The sequence below is a fragment of the Peromyscus maniculatus genome, chromosome 11 (genome assembly GCF_049852395.1).
Source record: "Peromyscus maniculatus bairdii isolate BWxNUB_F1_BW_parent chromosome 11, HU_Pman_BW_mat_3.1, whole genome shotgun sequence".
Classification (NCBI taxonomy): Eukaryota; Metazoa; Chordata; class Mammalia; order Rodentia; family Cricetidae; genus Peromyscus; species Peromyscus maniculatus.
This window is the reverse complement of record NC_134862.1, coordinates 14938371-14958643: the sequence shown is the minus strand read 5'-3', so window position 1 is coordinate 14958643 and position 20273 is coordinate 14938371.

Genomic DNA, 20273 nt, shown 5'->3' with positions numbered 1-20273 from the left:
TCCAGACCTTTTGAACTCCTGATTCTCTTGTCTCCATCTTCCATGGGCTGCTATTACAGAAAAGAACTACCATGCTCAGCTTTATTCTCTTCCTTTTCTTCCACTCATTCCAGCAGTATATAACACTTAAAATAACACACAGGGAAATTTTTAATTTAGTTGTAGATGAGGTTGGTGAAGAATAGCAACCAGTACAGAGTCTCTAACTTTTCTTCATAGAAAATAATGAATGTGTATGAAACAAATAACAATTAAAATGGTAATGAGAATGCATTAGTGTAAAATAAATAAAAGCCAAAGCCAGGTTAGTGAATAAAGTAGTAAGTCTACTGCAGAGAGCCAGGTTGGGTTTCATTATGAGATATGAGGATCTGTATTTCTTATGCTACAGAAAAAAATAGATTACCACAAAGTCACCAGGAGTAGCATTTTATCTTAGGGTTCTGCAGATACGACGTCTCCGACAGTCTCATTGAGATAAAAGCAAAGCATCTGTAGGACTGTGTTCCCACCACACAGGTAGGTCTTCTTCCTTATCCTTTCTGGGTCTTGGATGTGTCTCACTTTGTTGGCTCACAGGCCCTTCTAACCCAGAAGGCCAGCTGCAGCAGATTGAGTCCTTTCCAAACATTACACTTACATCCTTTTTCACTGTTAGGTACTCATGGTTTAGTGTGGACCAATGTAGAAAATCCAGAATAATCAGCTCTGAAATAGAACCTTATCTACAAAGGCCCTTTAAAAGCATTAGAGATTAAGGCATGAACATGGCTAGGAGAGGAGTCATAACAGTACTGGCCAAATAAAGTCTATTAAGTCTAAGGAAGGTCCTAATTAAAAGAAATCCTCAAAGTGTTTCAAAACAATGCTAAATTCTGATTTCTATAAGAAATCCATTTCAAACATAAACTTAGACAAATATACCATAGTGTGGTGGTTACTAGAGGCTGAGATGGGGAGGGGAGGGATGAAAAAAGCATGGGTAACAAGAAAAAGGGTACAGTTAGGATAGAGCAACTTCTGGTGTTCTACAGCACAGTCGGGGAACTGCAGGTGACAATATTTAATTATGTATTTCAAAATGGCTTGTAGAGACGATTTGAAATATTCCCAGTATAAGGGAATGATAAATGTTTAAATTGATGGAGGTGCCAATTATCCACGGTGTGTGTGTATGTGTGTGTGTGTGTGTGTATGTGTGTGTGTGTGTATGTGTGTGTGTGTGTGTGTATTGAATGTTATAGTGAATGCAAAAGTGCATATAATGAAGTATCCACTAGAAACCAGTTAAAGCCAAGTGTGTTAGCACATGCTTTCAGTCATGCCAGGAAACCAAGGCAAGAAGACTGCAAAAAGCAGAAGTTGGTCTGGAATACATAGTGTGATGCTATCTTAAAAATTTCCCATACCTTAGGATCTGTTGCCAGTTAATGGTTGTTGGGGAAAAGAGAGTCATTTCTTCAGTGGTGCAGTCACTGCTGAGATGCTCGTGTTTTAGGAAGTCATTTCACACAAGCAGTTGTGATTAAACTCAATGGGTCACAAAAATAGACATGGAATTAGGAAGAGACTCTGAGCAAAAGAACAGGTTCAGTGGAAATGGGAAGGGAATAAGAAGAAAAAGGGTTAATATGGACAAAATACATTACATAGATGTATGGAATTTTAAATAATGCTTTAAAATATTGGAAAAAAAGAATATGAGTAATTAATCTTTTTTTTTTGATATGGGGTTTCTCTGAATAGCCTTGATTGTCCTGGAACCTGCTCTGTAGACCAGGCTGGCCAGGAGCTCACAGAGATCTGCCTGCTTCTGCCTCCTGAGTGCAGGGATTAAAGGCGGGGGCCACCACCATGTGGCTTACAACTAATTAATTTAAACAAAAAAATGTTAATGTGACAAATATTACTAAATTTGGTGCTAATACTAGTTAAAAGAAAAATGGAAGAGTTAAGTCAATCTCAATGAATGAATACTGCTTCAAAAGAAGAAAACCTTTCCGGGGACCAGGAAGATCTCTTAGTAGGCACTTGCCACAAAGCCTGACTACCTGAGCTTGATTCCTAGGATCCATATCGTGGACAGAGAAATCCACAAGCAAAAGTTGTCCTCTGACTTCCACATATGAGCTAAGGACATGCACACAGAGAGAGAGGGGAGGAGGGAGAGAGGGGGAGAGAGAGAGAGAGAGAGAGAGAGAGAGAGAGAGAGAGAGAGAGAGAGAGAGAGAGAGAGAGAGTAAATAAATAAATGTAATAAAACTATCAGGACAAAAAGCAGTAGTTTATTTTAAAAAATGTTTACCGAAATAAGTAGTTATCTAACAGTACTAAAGCATGTAGTAACCTGACACAAAACAGACATGGTAGCACACATTTATAATCCAGAACTCAGAGCCAGAGGCAGGAGTATTGGGAGTTTGAGGCTACCTGGTTTGAATGAAAAGGCCTCCCATAGGCTCATATGTTTGAATACTTGGAAGTTGGTAGAACTGTCTAGGAAGGATTAGGAGGTGCTGCCTGATTAGAGAAGGTATGTTACCAATGACAGGCTTTCAGATTTCAGAAGACTCTTAGTGTCTTTCTCTGCCCCATGGGTGTGCCTCAAGATATTAACTCTGAGCTACTGCTCCAGCACCATGCCTGCCTGCCTAATTGCATGCTTCATACCATGGAATCATACCTCTGGGTATGTCTATGATAGTGTCTTCAGAAAGGTGAAACTAAAGGGCCACCTTAAATGTGGATAGCAGCATCCCATGTGTTAGGATCTGGAACTGAGTTAAAAGGAGAAATCAAGTAGAACACCAACATTTGTCTTTCCATTCTTGATTTCATATACAATATCAGAAGCTTCCTAAAGCCCCTGCCCTCATACCTTCTTCAACATGATAGACTATGTTCTCAAATTGTGAGCCAAAATAAAGCCTTCCTCTATACCTGCTTTTATGACGAGAATTTGTCACAGCATGAGGAAAGTGACTCTAAACTGGGTTTAGAATATAAGCCCCATTGGAATAACTTCATCAGTAAGCTTCTTATCTGGAGCTGAAAGGTTTCAATGAGTACTGAGGAAAAGAAAAGATGGAAATTGACAGCATCATAGAAGAAGGAAGGATCATGATGATTCCTGGTCAGAGACATTAAATAATAGTTTAAAAAAATGCCAAAAAATACTCGCAGGTTCTACTATACATCAAAATGCATTAGGGCCACAAACAACCAAAACAGACATACATATAAACAAAGACTCTGAGCCAACCTTTGCCTATTAAAAGATATTGAATTACTGACAAAGCATGAACAGAGCTCACATGAATGGCAGAAAGTCTGATTAGAGTGCAATCCATGCAAATATGTTATCTCCTCCTAGCTGAGATTGTAGTAACAGGCCCAGGGTCTCTCTAGGGGGCACTTCATACATGTGAGTATGAGGGAGTCACCCAGTTGGGCAAGCTTCAGTTAATTGCCAGTTTCTTGGCAGGCTGACAAGAGACAGAGAAAAAGAAATGTTTGTTTACAAAAAATATGACACCTGAACTTTAACATCGGAGCGAGATTGGGGGTAACAGAAAGCAGTTAGTGCTTACAAAGGAAAGCCTGTTCAAGTTTTGGTCCTGTGACAATAGGATTCTGAGCAAATGAACCTTGTTAAAACAATATGAATTACAGCTAATCTGAAGATTCAGATGGTCAGAGGTGTGGATATCTACTTGGAGTTTATTTCCAAGTATTAATGTCTATACCTTACTATAAAGTTCAGTTATAATTCCAAATTATCGTCAGGTCATTTCCAACTTACTTTATTTCATTGGTGTTGACCTTTGTGTTTAATAAGTTCTTTGACAAACGTTTTGATATGAAAAGAGTGGAGGTTGACATTCAGAATCATCTTAGGACTAATCCTGTATGGGCAGCATGCTTATGTGTGTGCATGCTTCTGTGTTGACAATGGAGGAGTTATGACAGTGTTATTGGTACAAAGGCTTTTTATCAACTGGCTATTTACATCAATGGCCAAGAGTGAAATTAGAGCAAAAAGATCAGGAATCATTAGACTGAGGATTTAGATGTGTTTAGATGATCACATAGCTAGGATTTGAAGAATTCTGTGAATCTGAGAATACAACTATGTGATGGGCTATACTGGCTGACCAACAAGCCATGCTTCAGAGCATTGGGGTTACAGAGGCACACAGACATTCTTGGCTTTCACATGCATTCTGGGTATTTAAACTTAGATCCTGATGCTATCACTGTAAGAACTTTACTCAGCCTTTTTCTCAGTAATGTTTTCTCAAATTTCTATCCAATCTGTTGATGGTAAAGCAAACTTCAAGTCTTGCGCCATTGCCTTTGTGAAATCATACAAATGGTGAGAACATCCTTTCGTATTTGCATTACCAACACCACGCCCTATTCCTGATAATCCATTTCTGTCTGTCCAAGCATACCTGGAATTCAGGATTGCTTCATTTTAGAGAAATTAAGAGGAAAAATGAACCTATTTTCCCTGTATTGATAAAATGTCCTTTGTAGGTAAGAGATGAGAAAGAATAGTGTTGCCCCACAATTTTGTTAGGTGACTGTGTTTGTTGTTGTTGTTTTTTATTAAGACACTTCCTTCCCTCCTTTAAGATATCTTCTGCTCCATGCCCCCATGCTAGTTGTATGAACATACATACATACATACATCTTTCTACCATCTATATCCATCTATCTATTTATCTACCCACCTACCTACCTACCTATTTGTCTGTAAATATGGAAGCCACACATGTATTCAAAAATGAATTTGGCTGTACCCCCTTGAAACTATGAAGAATGGGGCTAAGATATGGATTAGCTTGAAGATTTCTGGCCAATTCCACAAAATAACTTCAATTTCCATCCCCAGTACTATATAAACTGGGTGTGGAATTTAGTAATTCTATCACTAAAGAAGTGGAGGCAGAAGAATTATTGAAAGTTCCAGGTCATCCTCAACAAAATAAGTTTGAGGCCAGTGTTGACTATGTATGGTCCTATACCCTATCTCTCAAAAATGTATGAAAGAACAAGTCTAGGAGCAACAACAGTGCATTCCAATTTATATATAAGATATTGGTATCTGGAGGTTTGACTATTCACAGCAATTCCAAGAATCAAGCCACAATGGATATTGACAGATAAGAAAGCAAATGCCACAATGAGTTTCATGTAGGAATATTATGTATTTATTTTCTCCACATTGAAACATTCTCTCCTGAGGGAGAAAGGACAGTCCCAAAATTCATGAAGTAAATACAATTCACAAGTCTCAGAAAAACCTCTGAAATTTACAAGACTCTTGAATCCCCATCCAAGGTATAAAAGCAGTTGACTATTGCTGCAGAGAAAAGACTCTGACCAGCTTATCAACCTACAAGTAGTGCTAATAGCACATAGTCCATGTAACTTTCATGAGTCATAGATCATGCTATTTAGTGGATTTTCAGTGATGCACCTGCCTTCGAGTCATTCATGACCTTGTGAATAACCTCAATAAACTCACTGGTTTGCTACGCTAGACTTGGTGAAATCATTCATTTGGCCTGTCAATGGTGTCATCTAAAGTGAATAGGTATTTGCTCAAATCACCCCAAGAAAAGTCACAAACAAATAATGGAGCTTAACCATGGCAGATGGATCTTATCCTAGCATCTCTTCTAACTTTCAGATTGTTGTCACTACTCTATTCCTATTGAGCTTGCATCTAGACCCCAGCCTATGCTGAGAACAGCTGAGTATGAAAATAAAACCCAATGATCCTTTAACAAAAAAATGTGTACGGCATCAATAGTTCCCATTTCATCCTCTTTTAAAATGACTCCCAGTTTGGAAAAGGTAATCTTCTTCATTCCCAGCATAATTTTTGTCATTTCTTAGGCTCCATGAACCTAATTTTATTTTTTGCAATCTTGTGCTGTTTTTATTTTAGAGAATTCACAAAATTGTATCACCTTCAGGGCCCACTAAATACATATCTGCTCATTCCCACGGCATTATTCCCCAACAAATAAATACACAGTTTTGATCTGGTGATTTAAACATTCCCAAAGGCAAAAGACCCTTCTGCCAAACTAATCTCATTAACCAAATGGAGTAAGTTCCATGGACCCACTGACTTCAGACCAATTTCTCTTATTTTCAAGGCATATAAATACAGGTTTATGCCTAGGCATTTCTGGTTTGGCATTTTGTTTCAAACTATTAATAATGTTAAGTACACACCAACTTGATACTAAAGGCCAAAATAAATAGGAGTTTGTGTCTCTAGAAATATTTGCAATTTTTGTTTATGTTGGGTAAATATGTTTGGGTCTGTGAGGATGTGCAAGTGTCAAGCATGTATGTGAAGGTTTGAGGACAACTTTGAGTGCCAGTCAGCACCTTCAAATTGTTTGAGTCAGGGTTTCTCATTTGTGGCTGCATATGCCAGGCTAACTGGCCATGAAGTTCAGGATGTCTCTCTTTTTCTCTCTCTTCTTTCAATGTGACTACTAGGATTTACAAATATATGCACCCCTCCATCTGGCTTTAAATGGCTATTGGATAGCCAAACTTAGGTCCCTCAAGTTTGCTCAGTAAATATCTAACCACGGAGCCATCTCCTTGGACCTGTAACCAACTTTTTGAACTGAAATTCTCATCTTTCTGTGACTCCCTACTGCATATTAAGCACTGCTATGTCACCATATTTTCAGGAGGAATGACCTTTTGACTATGTAAGCTATATATAGTTCACGGCATCAGACTGTATTAAATATGAATTTAGTTACCATTTAGTCAAGTTGTGCCTTGGATTACATCACAGCACAAGTCTGTCTGGCAAAGTAGTAGAGTACTCCTCTCCACCAGAATGTATAATATTCTTACTATTGTTGTGTGATTTTTATCACCACATGCCTTAGTATTATCAACCGGCCAAGGTTTTTCCTACTTGTCGCTAAAACTATAGAAAACCATCACTGGGAAGCAGAACTCTGTGATTAGTCAGAGCTGATAAAATGAGTATATATTACAAATGGGGTTTATTAGTTGGGCCTATATGATAAGGGCTGGGAAGCCCAACTATGGTTAACTTTACACTGGAGACTGAACACACAGTAGCTGACTGGATATCCATGTCTGCCTGTGAATTCAACATCCAAGGAAACAGCCAGCCTTTCCTTTATCTGACAAAGGAACAGCTTGAAATCTTCTTTGATTCTGGCTATAGGTAGAAAGTGTACCAACAATCTAAAGCAGGAAACATAGGGAATGGCTTAGCAATCCAGGACTCCACTTGGTTTGGGTGATACATAATCTTTTTCTTTTCTTTTTTTTTTTTTTTTTTGGTTTTTCGAGACAGGGTTTCTCTGTGTAGCTTTGCGCCTTTCCTGGAGCTCACTTGGTAGCCCAGGCTGGCCTCGAACTCACAGAGATCCGCCTGGCTCTGCCTCCCGAGTGCTGGGACTAAAGGCGTGCGCCACCACCGCCCGGCCATAATCTTTTTTTAACAAAACACTTGACAACTGTCATAGTTGATGTTAATTCTCAACTTAACACAATCCAGAATCACCTGGGAAGTGGATCTCTGAGAATGTCTATAAGGGATGATGTTAATCATGATAATTAATGTGAAAGATCTGTCCATTACCTACTGTAGACAGCACCGTTTCCCTAGGCCTGTCTTACACCTCTCTCTCTCTCTCTCTCTCTCTCTCTCTCTCTCTCTCTCTCTCTCTCTCTCTCTCCGTCTCTCTCTGTCTCTGTCTCTGTCTCTCTCTGTCTCTGTCTCTCTCTCTCTCTCTCTGTGTGTGTGTTTGTGTGTATTGAAGAGGTGAGGTGCAATAATTCATTCCTTACTCTTCTTTCTTGCAGTTTGTGGCTGTGATTTTACCAGCTCTCTCAAGATCCTGATGCTATGACTCCCCAGCCATGATGTGTGTAACCTGGAACTGAATGTCAAATAAGCCCCCTTTCCCTTAACTTGTTTTCTTCTATTTTATCACTGCAACAGCTAAAGGAAATAAGACAACATTCTAAGAGCCTCACCTGCCTTGGCTATGCATACACATTACTCTCTTAATAATGTGCTTAGCAACTTGAACCTCTATCTGCATCAAAATGCATGGAATACATTTCTCAGCATCTAACAACATCAGCAACTCCCCATTTACCCTTCTGTAGATGGTTTCTTTTCAAATATATTTCACAATTTATCTAAGTATAGGAATGAGAAAGCTGATCTTACATAGACTAGTTTTGAATACATGCACAGTGAGGTAAATTGTGTCCAATAAGTTTTAAGGACACTGCCCTATTCATGATCTTATGCCTATGAATAATTTGCCATGTGTTTTAAATCAGATGAATCATGGGAAGGGATATGCACAATAAACAAAGGCTTACATAATTCAAGCCTGTCAATCAAAACCAAGATCCACATGTAGTACCCTCCTTAGTAAGCAGCTCCTCCTTTTGGATTCCATGAAATGGAGACCAAAACATGAACTGGACCCTTAAGAACACTCTCACTCAACCAGCCTGCCGACTCTCTCAAGAGTTTATCTAAAACTTGTAGTTTCACTTTGCTTTTAATAAAACAGTTTGTTGGAATAGAGAAATGGATCAGCATTTAAGAATGCTTGTTGCTCTTTCAGAGGACACAAGTTTGGTTCCCAGCATCTATATAGTGGTTCACAACCCTTTCAAGAGGACCTGAGGCTCTTTTCCAGACTACAAAGGCACTAGGCAGATAGGTGGTACACATAAAGACATTCAGGCAAAACAAGTTGTGTGGGTATTGTCTTCAACAACGGAGCCTTTCTGTCAGTTTATAGAGATCAATCTGCTGTCTTGGCAACAGCCTGGGTGTGGGGCACATTTCCATGAGATCCTCTTGGCCAACAACTCAATTAGATGTAACCCCCCTCCTGGTACTAGAAACTTCATTTGGTGACAAGAGACAGCTAATTCAGGCTACATCTCCCCCATATTTGGAGATTTCATTAGTGTTGACTTCCTGTATTTTGGGAAGTTTCCACTAGACTAGGTTTTTATACCACTCTCCTGATGCCCCTCCATTCTAGTTGTCTCTCTCCACATCTCCTCCCTCAACTCTCTCTCTCTCCTCCACTACCCTGCCTGATCTTCCCATAGCTGTTGCCCCCTGCCCTCAGTACACCCATAACATCTATTCTATGTTGTCCTCCCAAGGATATCCATGTGTCCCCATAGTCCCTTCCCCTAGGATCTAAACTCTCTGAATCCATAGATTGTAGCTTGCTTATCATTTGCTTAATAGCTGATGTTCAAATATAATAGAATCCATACCATATTCATCTTTCTATGTCTTGGTTATCTTGTCAGGAAGATTTTTTTCTAGTTCTTTTCATTTGTCTGGGAATTTCATGACACCATTCTTTTTTTTTTTTTGGTTTTTCGAGACAGGGTTTCTCTGCGTATCTTTGCACCTTTCCTGGAGCTCACTTGGTAGCCCAGGCTGGCCTCAAACTCACAGAGATCCGCCTGGCTCTGCCTCCCGAGTGCTGGGACTAAAGGCGTGCGCCACCACCGCCCGGCCGACACCATTCTTTTAATGGCTGAATAAAATGCCATTATGTAAATGTACCACATTTTATTTATCCATGCTTCTGTTAAGAGACATCTAAGTTGTTTCCAGTTTCTGGATATTATGGGAAAAAAAAACAGCAATGAACATGGTCAAGCAGGTGTCCTTGTAGGAGGATGAAGTATCCTTTAGGTATATGCCCAAGAGTGGGATAGCTAGATCTTGAGGTAGATATATTTCCATCTTTCTGAAGAACTGCCACATTGATTTCCATAGTGGTTTACAAGTTTGCAGCCCACCAGCAATGGAGGAATGCTCCCTTTATTCTATCTACATCCTCACCAACATGAGCTGTCACTTGTGCTATTTATCTTAGCCATTCTGACAGGTGTAAAATGGAATTTCAAAGTGGTCTTAATCTGTACTTCCCTTATGGCTAAGGATGTTGTGCATTTTTTAAGTGCTTCTCTTTAAGCATTTCTCATTTGAGTTTCCTATAGTGAGAATTCTCTGTTTAAATCTACACCTCACTTGTAATTGGATTATGGGCTTTTTTTTTATATCTAGTGTCTTGAGATTTTATATATATATATATATATATATATATATATATATATATATATATATATTTTGGATATTAGTGCTCTATCAAATGTGGAATTGGTAAAGGTCTTTTCCTATTATATAGGCTGCTGCTTTGTCCAGATGACAGTGTCCTTTACCTTAAGGGAGTTTTTCAGTTTTATAAGGTCCAACTTATTAATTATTGATCTTAATGCCAGTGCTAATGATGTTCTGTTCAGAAAGTCTTCTGTAACAAGAAGTTAAGGGCTATCTCCCACATTATCTTCTATCAGGTTCAGTGCATCTGATTTAATGCTGATGTCTTTGATCCATTTGGAGCTAAATTTTGTACAGTGTGATAAATACAGATCTATTTGCATTCTTCTACATGCAGTCATCAAGTTTGACCAGTACCATTTGTTGAAGACCTTGACTATCTCCACTGCATGGATTTATGTCTGGGCTTTCAATTCAATTCCATTGATCAACATGTCTCTCTTACCAGTACCTTATGTTTTTTAATACTAGTACTGTGTACTACAGCTTGAAATTGGGGATAGTGATACATCTAGAAGTTCTTTTATTGTCCAGGGTTGTTTTAGCTATCCTGGGGTTTTTGTTTTTCCATATAAAGTTGAGTATTGTTCTTTCAAGGTCTGTAAAGAATTGTGATGAAATTTTGATGGGTATTGTTTAAATCTGTAGATTGCTTTTGGTAAGATGGCCATTTTTACTATGTTAATCCTGTCAATCCATGATCATGGAAGATCTTTGCACCTTCTGATATCTTCTTCAATTACTTTCTTCAAATACTTGAAGTTTTTAATCTTATAAATCTTTCACTTTCTTCATTAGAATTACTCCAAAGTATTTTATATTATTTGAGGCTGTTGTGAAAGGTGTTGTTTCCCTGATTTCTTTTTCACTCCATTTGTCATTTGTATTTAGGATGGCTACTGCTTTATGAGAGTTAATTTTATATCCAGATATTGCTGAACGTGTTTGTCAGTGGTAAGAATGTCCTGGTAGATTTTTTTGGATCACTGATGTGTAATGTCATATCATCTGTCAATAAAGATACTTTGATTTCTTCCTTCCCAGTTTGCATCTCCTTGATCTCCTTTGGCTATCATTACTCTAGCTAAGACTTCAAGCACCACACAAATAGGTGGGGAGAAAGTGTACAACCTTGTCTTGCTCCTGATTTTGGTGGAATAGCTTTGAGTTTCTCTCCATTTAATATGATGTTGGCTATAAGCTTGGTGTAAATTACCTTTATTACATTGAGGTATATTCTCTGGATACCTAATCTCTCCAGGTCTTTTATCATGAAGGGTTGTTGGATTTTGTCAAAGGCCTTTTCTGAATTTAATGATGTGAACATATGGTTTTTATCTTTTATATGGTGAGTTACATTTCACCCCTCTGTTCTAGTATTTTTGGTATAGGAAGGTACTCTGAAGGCTACCAAAACAGAAACATAAACACCAAGCCAGTCACAAAACATGCTCTCTACAATGCTGTCCTGCTTGAAAAACATGCTAGGGTAACAGTGGCACAAACTTGTGGGAGTAACCAAACAACGTCTGATTTGACTTGAGGCCTACTCCACATGATGGATCTCACACTGGGCATTGCCTAAGTGGCTAAGAACCAAAGACTAGACAACCCTGAGACATAAGATAAACCAAAATGTTCGCCAGTTTAAAAAAGTAGTGATATCTCAGAGTTGTTTTGATTTGCATTTTCTTGATAATTAGGGATGTTGAGCAATTCCTTAAATATCTTTCAGCCATTTGAGTTTCCTCTGTTGAGAGTTCTCTGTTTAGTTCTGTAGCCCATTTCTTAATTGGACTGTTGGGCATTTTGATGTCTAATTTCTTGAGTTCCTTATATATTCTGGATATCAGTCCTCTGTCAGATGTAGGGTTGGTGAAGACCTTTTCCCATTCTGTAGGCTGTCGCTTTGCCTTGTTGACCGTATCCTTTGCTCTACAAAAGCTTCTCAGTTTCAAGAGGTCCCATTGATTGATTATTTCTCTCAGTGTCTGTGCTACTGGTGTTATATTTAGGAAGTGAATTCCTATGCCAATGCATTAAAAGTAGTGATAAAATGACTCCTAATGACATTCTGCTATAGTCATATATTGGTGCCTTATTCAGCCATTATCAGAGAAGCTTCCTCCTCCAGAAGATGGAAACAAATACAGAGACTGGATAATCATACATCTCTCTCTCTCTCTCTCTCTCTCTCTCTCTCTCTCTCTCTCTGTCTCTCTCTCTCTCTCTCTTTCACACACACACACACGAGAGAGAGAGAGAGAGAGAGAGAGAGAGAGAGAGAGATCTTGCAACACTCAGCACTAAATGGGATATCTCTATCAAATTCCTCACCTCAGGTCTCAGGGAACCCCCACAGAAAAGGGCCAGAGGGCATGGAGAACACCAGGAGAACAAGGACCTCTAAATCAACCTAGCAAAGCTCATATGAACTCATAGGGACTGAAACAGCAAGTAAAGGGCCTGCACAGTCCTCACCAATTTCTTTGAATATATAATATGACTTTCAGTTTAGTGTCTTTACGAGAATCCCAAGTGTATGAACAAGTGGGTTTCTGATTCTTGTGTCTTCTCTTGGGATCTTTTCCTTCTGTTGGTTTGTCTTGTCCAACTTTGATGTTTGATGTTGATAATGGCTTTTGTTTTATTTTATTATATTTTATTTTGTTATGTTTGACTGTTATCTCTTAGAAACCTATTTTTTTTCTAATGAAAGACAGAAAGGGAGTGGGTCTAGATGGCAGGAGCTGGGAGAAGTAGAGGGAAGGTGTGTGAGCCCATTTTCAGGTTTCCTAATGGCTTTACCCAGCAGGTCTGCATAGAGAGGATGATTGGACCACAGGCCTGAGTGCAGGTGTCTGAAATGGTCCACACTTAGCTGTGCTGGGGGAGGTCTTTTGCTTCACCCCTTGGAATTTCAATAAATACCCAAAGCAGAGATAATTGGGGCCCATTGGAATAGGTTCCAGGCCCTCTCAAGGCTATCTTGTATTTTCTATCTGTCTATTTACACACTCTAAATCCTTCTATCTAATATTTTCTTCTGTTCTCACTCAAGAGTACTCTGGGGAAATGTGGGGGTGGTGGGTAGCCCTTCTGAAGGAAGGAAAACTGTTAGCAGGATATGTTGCATGAGAAAAGAATCTATTTTCAATAAAAAATATTTTTAAAAATAAATTAAAAGCAGTGAAAAATCAATAGTTTTTGTGCGGCCTCTGTATTTCCTCTTAAGCTATCTTCATTTCTTTGTGACTCCTGCTTACTAGCAGAATCAATCTCTACTGTGACCTTACTAGACTGGGAATTAGGTAGGTGATATTTATTGTCCCCCTGCCTGCCTGCCCTCCATTCCAGTCTCTCCAGAGACTATCTTTAGATCTGCTGTAGTCTGTCTACAGGAGCCCTTCCTCCCAACCTACATCCATTTCCTAGGGGCTCTGCTTCTTGGTACAGAGTGGGGGTGATACCACTCCTAGGTTGATGGTCCTGGGTTCCATAAGAAAGCAGATTGAGTAAGACATGTAGATCAAGCCAGTAAACATCGCCTCTTCATGGCTTCTGTACCAGCTCCTGCGTCCAGGTTCCAGTTCTATATAAGTTTCTGTCCTAACTTCCTTCAGTGATGAACACTGATATTGAAGCACAAGCCAAATCAACCCTCTTCACCCCAACTTGCTTCTGGTCATGGTGATTCATGATAGCAATAGGAACTCTAAGACAGTGGGCAACAGAAGCCGAAGAACAGAGCATTCACCCAACAAAGATGAGATCATGTATGCCAAGAAACACTTCAAATGTCAAAAACTCCCAATGCCTAGATACCAGCACAAACGTGAGTAATCAGAATCCTTATTGTCATAAGCACTGAGAAAAACAATTTACTTGAAACACAGGACAAGGAATTTAAAATAGTAATTATTTATATGTTTAAATACCTTAAAGAAGATATGAATAAATGTCTTAATGAAGACTGTAAAACACAGTTAAATGAAATAAAATTAAAAGAATTTAAGACATGAAATTAGAATTTAACAAAGCAATAAAATCATTTTAAAAAGAAACTGAAATGAAAATGAAAAGTCAAGATGTCAAACAAAACCTCAGAAGTAGCCTTATTAACAGGGTAAAAGTCATGGAAAAGAGAACTTCAGGTCTTAAATGGAAAAAAAAACCTCAACGCATTTTCACCAAAATCAGGAATAAGAAATGGTTGTCCACTCTCTCCATAGCAATTAACACAGGACTTGAAGTTCTAGCTAGAGCAATAAAGCAGATCAGAAGGAGATCAGAAAGACAAATTGAAAAGGAAAAAGTCAAAGCGTCTTTATTTGCAGATGATATGATTTCATTCATATAATACTCTAAAGACTCTACCCAGAAATTCTGCAGCTGATAAAACTGTTAGCAAATTAGTAGACTACAAAATTAACCCCCCAAATTCAGTAACATTCTTATATACAAATGGCAAACATACTGTGGAATAAATCAGAAAAACAGTACCTTTCAGAAGAGACTCAAAATTATTTTAGGGTAACTCCAATCAAACAAGTGAAAGGCTTGTATAATAAAAAGGATAAGACACTGGAGAAATAAATTTTCATCAGAAGATGGATCAGTAGGATTAATATTGTGAAAATGGCCATCCCACCAAAAGCAATCTACAGGTTCAATGCAATCTCCACAAAAATTGAACACAGTTCTTCACAGAAATTGAAAAAAGGAACCAAAACAAAACATAAAGATATAAAATAGAAACTTTGACTTGATATGGAAACACAACATCCAGGATAGCTAAGATAATCCTGAAAAATAAAAGAACAGCTGCATGGATCATCATCTCAGATTTCATATTAATTAATTGCATAGAATTGAAGATCCAGACATAATTCCACACATCTCTAGACCCCTGATTTTTGACAAAGAAGCAAAAAAATACACTGAAGGGAAGAGGATCTTTAACAAATGATATTAGTTAAACTGGATGGCTTCATGTAGAAGAACGCAAATAGATACGTATCTATCACCCTGAAAAATCTCAAGTCCAAATGGTTCAGAAAACTTAAGATAAAAACAGGTAACTTTGAGCCGGGCAGTGGTGGCACACGCCTTTAATCCCAGCACTCAGGAGGTAGAGGCAGGCGGATCTCTGTGAATTCGAGGCCAGCCTGGGCTACCAAGTGAGTTCCAGGAAAAGGCGCAAAGCTACACAGAGAAACCCTGTCTCGAAAAAAAAAAAAAAAAAAAAAAAACAACAACAAAAAAAAAAAAACAGATAACTTTATTCTGATATAAGAGGAAGTGGTAAATTGGCTTGAACCTGTTGACACACACATGACTTTCTGATCAGGACACCAAAAGAATAACCATTAAGACCAACAACTAATAAATGAAAACTCATGAAGCTAGAAATTTTGTGCACAGCAAAGAACACAATGACCTGAACAAAATGGCAGCCTGCAGAATGGGAAATATCTTTATCAATTGCATATCTAATAAAGAATTAGTGCCTAGTATATGTAAGAAGCTTTAAAATGTAACTGAAGATCAAAAGAAAAGAAGTCATTTTTAAGAAAATTGGTGGTATGGAATTAAACAGAAAGTTCTCAAAAAATGAAACACAAATGACTGAAAAATATATAAGGAGATGTTCAACATCCTTAGCCATCAAGAAAATGCAAATTAAAATTATTTTTAGAATTCATCTTACCCCAGTCAGAAAGGCCATGATCACTAAAAATAAAGTTAGCAAATGCTGATGAGAATGTGGGGGAAAGAAAAACTTATTCATGGTGCTGGGAGTGGCAAAGCATTCAGTCACTATGAAAATTGGTGTGGAGGTTCATCATAAGGCTAAAAATCAATCTACCTCACGATCCAGCTATACCACTGTTGCTGGAGGGCTTCTCTCAAGGTTCCACCAAACCCCGCAGTCCCACAATCCACATATAAAGTAATCACTCAGACGCTTATAATATTTATAAACTGTATGGCTGTGGCAGGCTTCTTGCTAACTGTTCTTATATCTTAAATTAACCCATTTTTATAAATCTATACCTTGCCATGTGGCTGGTGGCTTACCGGTGTCTTTACATGCTGCTTGTCCTGGTGGTGGCTGCAGTGTCTCTGCCTCCTTCTTCCTGTTTCCACAATTCTCCTCTCCTTGTCCCGCCTATACTTCCTGCCTGGTCACTGGCCATCAGTGTTTTATTTATATAGAGCAATATCCACAGCACTTCCTCTTTTCTTCTTTTTTTAAAAAGGAAGGTTTTAACTTTAACATGGTAAAATTACATATAACAAAACAATTATTGAATAAGAATTACAGTTATAATATTAAAGAAGATGTCCTATCTATCTTATATTTGTGAGTTTAAGGTTTTATATCTAACTTATCTTTTATCATAACTTAGGAAATTATAACTATCTAGTCTTTAACCACATCAAAGACCTGAGAAGGAACATAATGGTACCTGAGAAATGGTAGAAATGCAAGCAACTTTTGGGAATCTTGCAAGACTAGACCAAGACAGCTGGCAGCCTGGACAGTCACCTAATGTTTCTCAGCATTGTTGGTGCATTCAAATTGGCTACACGCCTAGAGTATCTGACAGACCATTTCATAAGCAGGAATTCTGAAAGACCATCTTACCCTGTCTTGGCAGAGTACAGTGGTCACTTTCTTTGTGTCCCACTTGTCCAGAAGGGACAGCATTGCATTTGTACTGTCAGCCATCAAGGCTAGGGCAGTTCTTTGCCCAGTAGGCCATTTTGTGCCAAAAAGACAAACTTCCAAATGGAAATGTCTTAGAAGCCCCACATTCTCTCTGGATCAAATTGGTGTAGCCAGGAATAATTGTGTCTCACGTCAACAGAATTCTAAGTTATTTAAATGCCATATTCTCTAGGTCTATGAAGCGTTTGAAGATTACCTATCTATCTGAAATATATCTATGTATACCTAGAAGACTTAACTAACATGGCTACAAATGTGATTATCATAGATGACTAATTATTAATCTATTTTTAATTATCCATTACAATTTTAAATGAGTTACATAAAAATAATACCTCAAACAAGAATTGAAATATATATATATATATATATATATATATATATATATTGTATAACAAAATTAACTTCAAGTTTGTATCAATAAACTAAAATTTATACCAATGTAAAACATTTTAAACATAAAATAAAATCTATACCAATGTAAAACATTTTAAACAAGTTGTTCTTTAAAAGTAGGTTCATTAATCTATCCTTTTATCTTAGCATTTCTATATCCTCTTATATATCTATATCACATCCCCTTTTCTTTTTTAGAAAGAGATCACACTTATAATCAAGCTGGTTTAAATAAAAATATTGTTTTTTCTCTGTCCCACACCAGAGGGCTCTTTTGATTTGGGACACAAGAATCTCTTAACCATTTTTTTTTAAAGCAATATGTCTGGGTTTAGAGGGGAAGTGAGCCAATTCCATCTCTAAAGCCAGTTTGGTATATTTGGGAATTTGGGCATAGCTTCTCTTACTACTTTCTGCTGGAGGGGGGCGCTGTATCTTATGAGGACGCAAAGAAAATTTTAGGCCTATGGGGTAGTCCTTGAGGCTGTATTGTGGGAGCCAGTTGTCTTGAAACTGTTCTGAATGTTGGATCATCTGGGCCATGGTGTCATCGGAGATCTTTCAGGGGGTCTTGGCTGGTGAAACCTGATGTATCTTAATATGGAACAAATCCATAGCCTCTGGTTTTCTGTGGAAACAAAAGCAGAACCTCTTTTCCAAAGCAACATATCCTTACATCCAAATTTTGAAGTCAAGGTACCTTTAAAATATACATTTTGGTTTAATTCAACATCTTTTTCGATCAAATGTTTTTTTGTAGTTAAAAATCCCAAAGACAACACAATCCAGATTGTCTGTGCAATATTCATCTTTATGTGGCTTTTTTATATTAATTTATCTTTTTTTGTCTCTTTCAAGCCTATGTATTGTGAATCTATTGATTTAAACTGCAGTATTCTAAGACTGAAATGGCACCGTGGCTGCTGGCTCTGCCCATTTCAGCTTACCAACATGACGTTTTCCACTAGTTTTGTGAGTCATCAAATCTCAGAAATAGTGGGTCTAAGCTTTTATCAAAACATCGTGTAGCCCAGAAATCTTTTTTTTTTAAATAGTAGTAAAGACTAAATCTACCACACAGCGTAATGTGCCGCAGGCAGACTCCTCATTCCCGCCATACTGATGGTCAAACACACACTCTAGGAACCTGCCAGTGTTCAATCCTGTGTTTTGCGGCGTCTAGCTGCCCATATGAGACATGAAGCAGGAACCTGGTTTTGGCTCTGTTTAGAATTGGTTATTAAATATTATCAGGTTTAAGGTGGAAACTCGAGCTGTTGGGCACCATTTGTTGCTGGAGGGCTTCTCTACAGGTTCCACCAAACCCGGCAGTCCCACAATCCACATAAAAAAATAATCACTCAGATGCTTATAATATTTATAAACTGTATGGCCGTGGCAGGCTTCTTGCTAACTGTTCTTATATCTTAAATTAACCCATTTTTATAAATCTATACCTTGCCACGTGGCTGGTGGCTTACCGGAGTCCTTACATGCTGTTTGTCCTGGTGGTGGCTGCAATGTCTCCCCTCCTTCTTCCTGTTTCCCCAATTCTCCTCTCTCCTTGTCCCGCCTATACTTCCTGCCTGGTCACTGGCCATCAGTGTTTTATTTATTTATATAGAGTGATATCCACAGCACACCACTCTTGGGCATATACCTTAAGAACTCTGTATCCCATTCCAGAGACAGTTGCTCTTCCATGTTAGTTGCTGCTCTATTCCTAAGAGACAGTAATTGCAAACAGCCTAGATATCCATCAACTGATTAGTGAAGAGTGAAAGTAAAGTGATAGATTTATAAAAAAGAAGGAAATTATGAAATTTGCAGGATGATGGAGCTAGAAATAAATTTCATCCTGAATGAGGTAACCCAGACTCAAAAGGCCAAATGAAGTGTGTTTTCACTTAAATATAGATGTTAGTTTTTATGCTTAAGATATATGTGTTTCCACTTGAATAACTACAGATGGTAGGTAGCTAGAAAGGGACCAAGGGTAGGAGGGTATCTACCAAGAACAGGAACATAGAATATGGTGTTATAAAGAAATAAAGAGGAAACTGGACTAAATGGAGAGGGGGATAGAAGTGTAGGGTTGAGGAGAGACTATGGGAGGGACAACCAACACTAAAGGCCTTTGGAAACCATGGAAGCTTACTACTACAGAAAGTAGTTTAAATGGAGATATCTTATACTACCAAGTAAAGCTTTCAGTGCCTGAAATGTGTTATATCTTTTTGTGCTGTTGGCTGAAGGTGTCCTATAGGCCACTCCCTCAGACATCACAGGCTATTGCCAATGCTATTTGTTACTCTCCATAATCTAGCATTCATAGTACCAGAAGGTACTCTACACAATATTGGAAGAGAAAAGCAATCATTATCATCATCTGTCTGTGCTCATAGCAGCTTTATTCACAATAGCCAGAAACTAGAAACAATCTAGATGTCCCTCAACTGAAGAATGAATAAAGAAAATGTGGTACATTTACACAATGGAGTATTAGTCAGCTCTTAAAAACAATGACATCATAAAATTTGCCTCTAAATCGATGGAACTAGAAAATATCATCCCAAGTGAGGTAACCTAGACCCAGAAAATCAAATATGATATGTGCTCATTTATAAGTGGATAGTAATTGTAAAATAAAAGATAACCATGTTAAAATCCATAGGCGCAAAGAAGCTAAGTAACAAGGAGAGCTAAAGGAGATGAGGGGATACATGAATCTAACTGTGAATGGGAAATAGATTTGACATCACCAGTGAGGGAGGAAGGGGTGTGGATGGGGGTTGGGCATGGGAACAGGAGGGATTAGGTATGGGGAAGATGGATGGAGAGTACTGGGAGAGACAACTGGAATCAGGGGCATCTCAGAGCTGACCTAGAAACCTAGTGCAATGGACACTCCCAGGAATCTATGAAGTTGACCCTAGCTAAGAC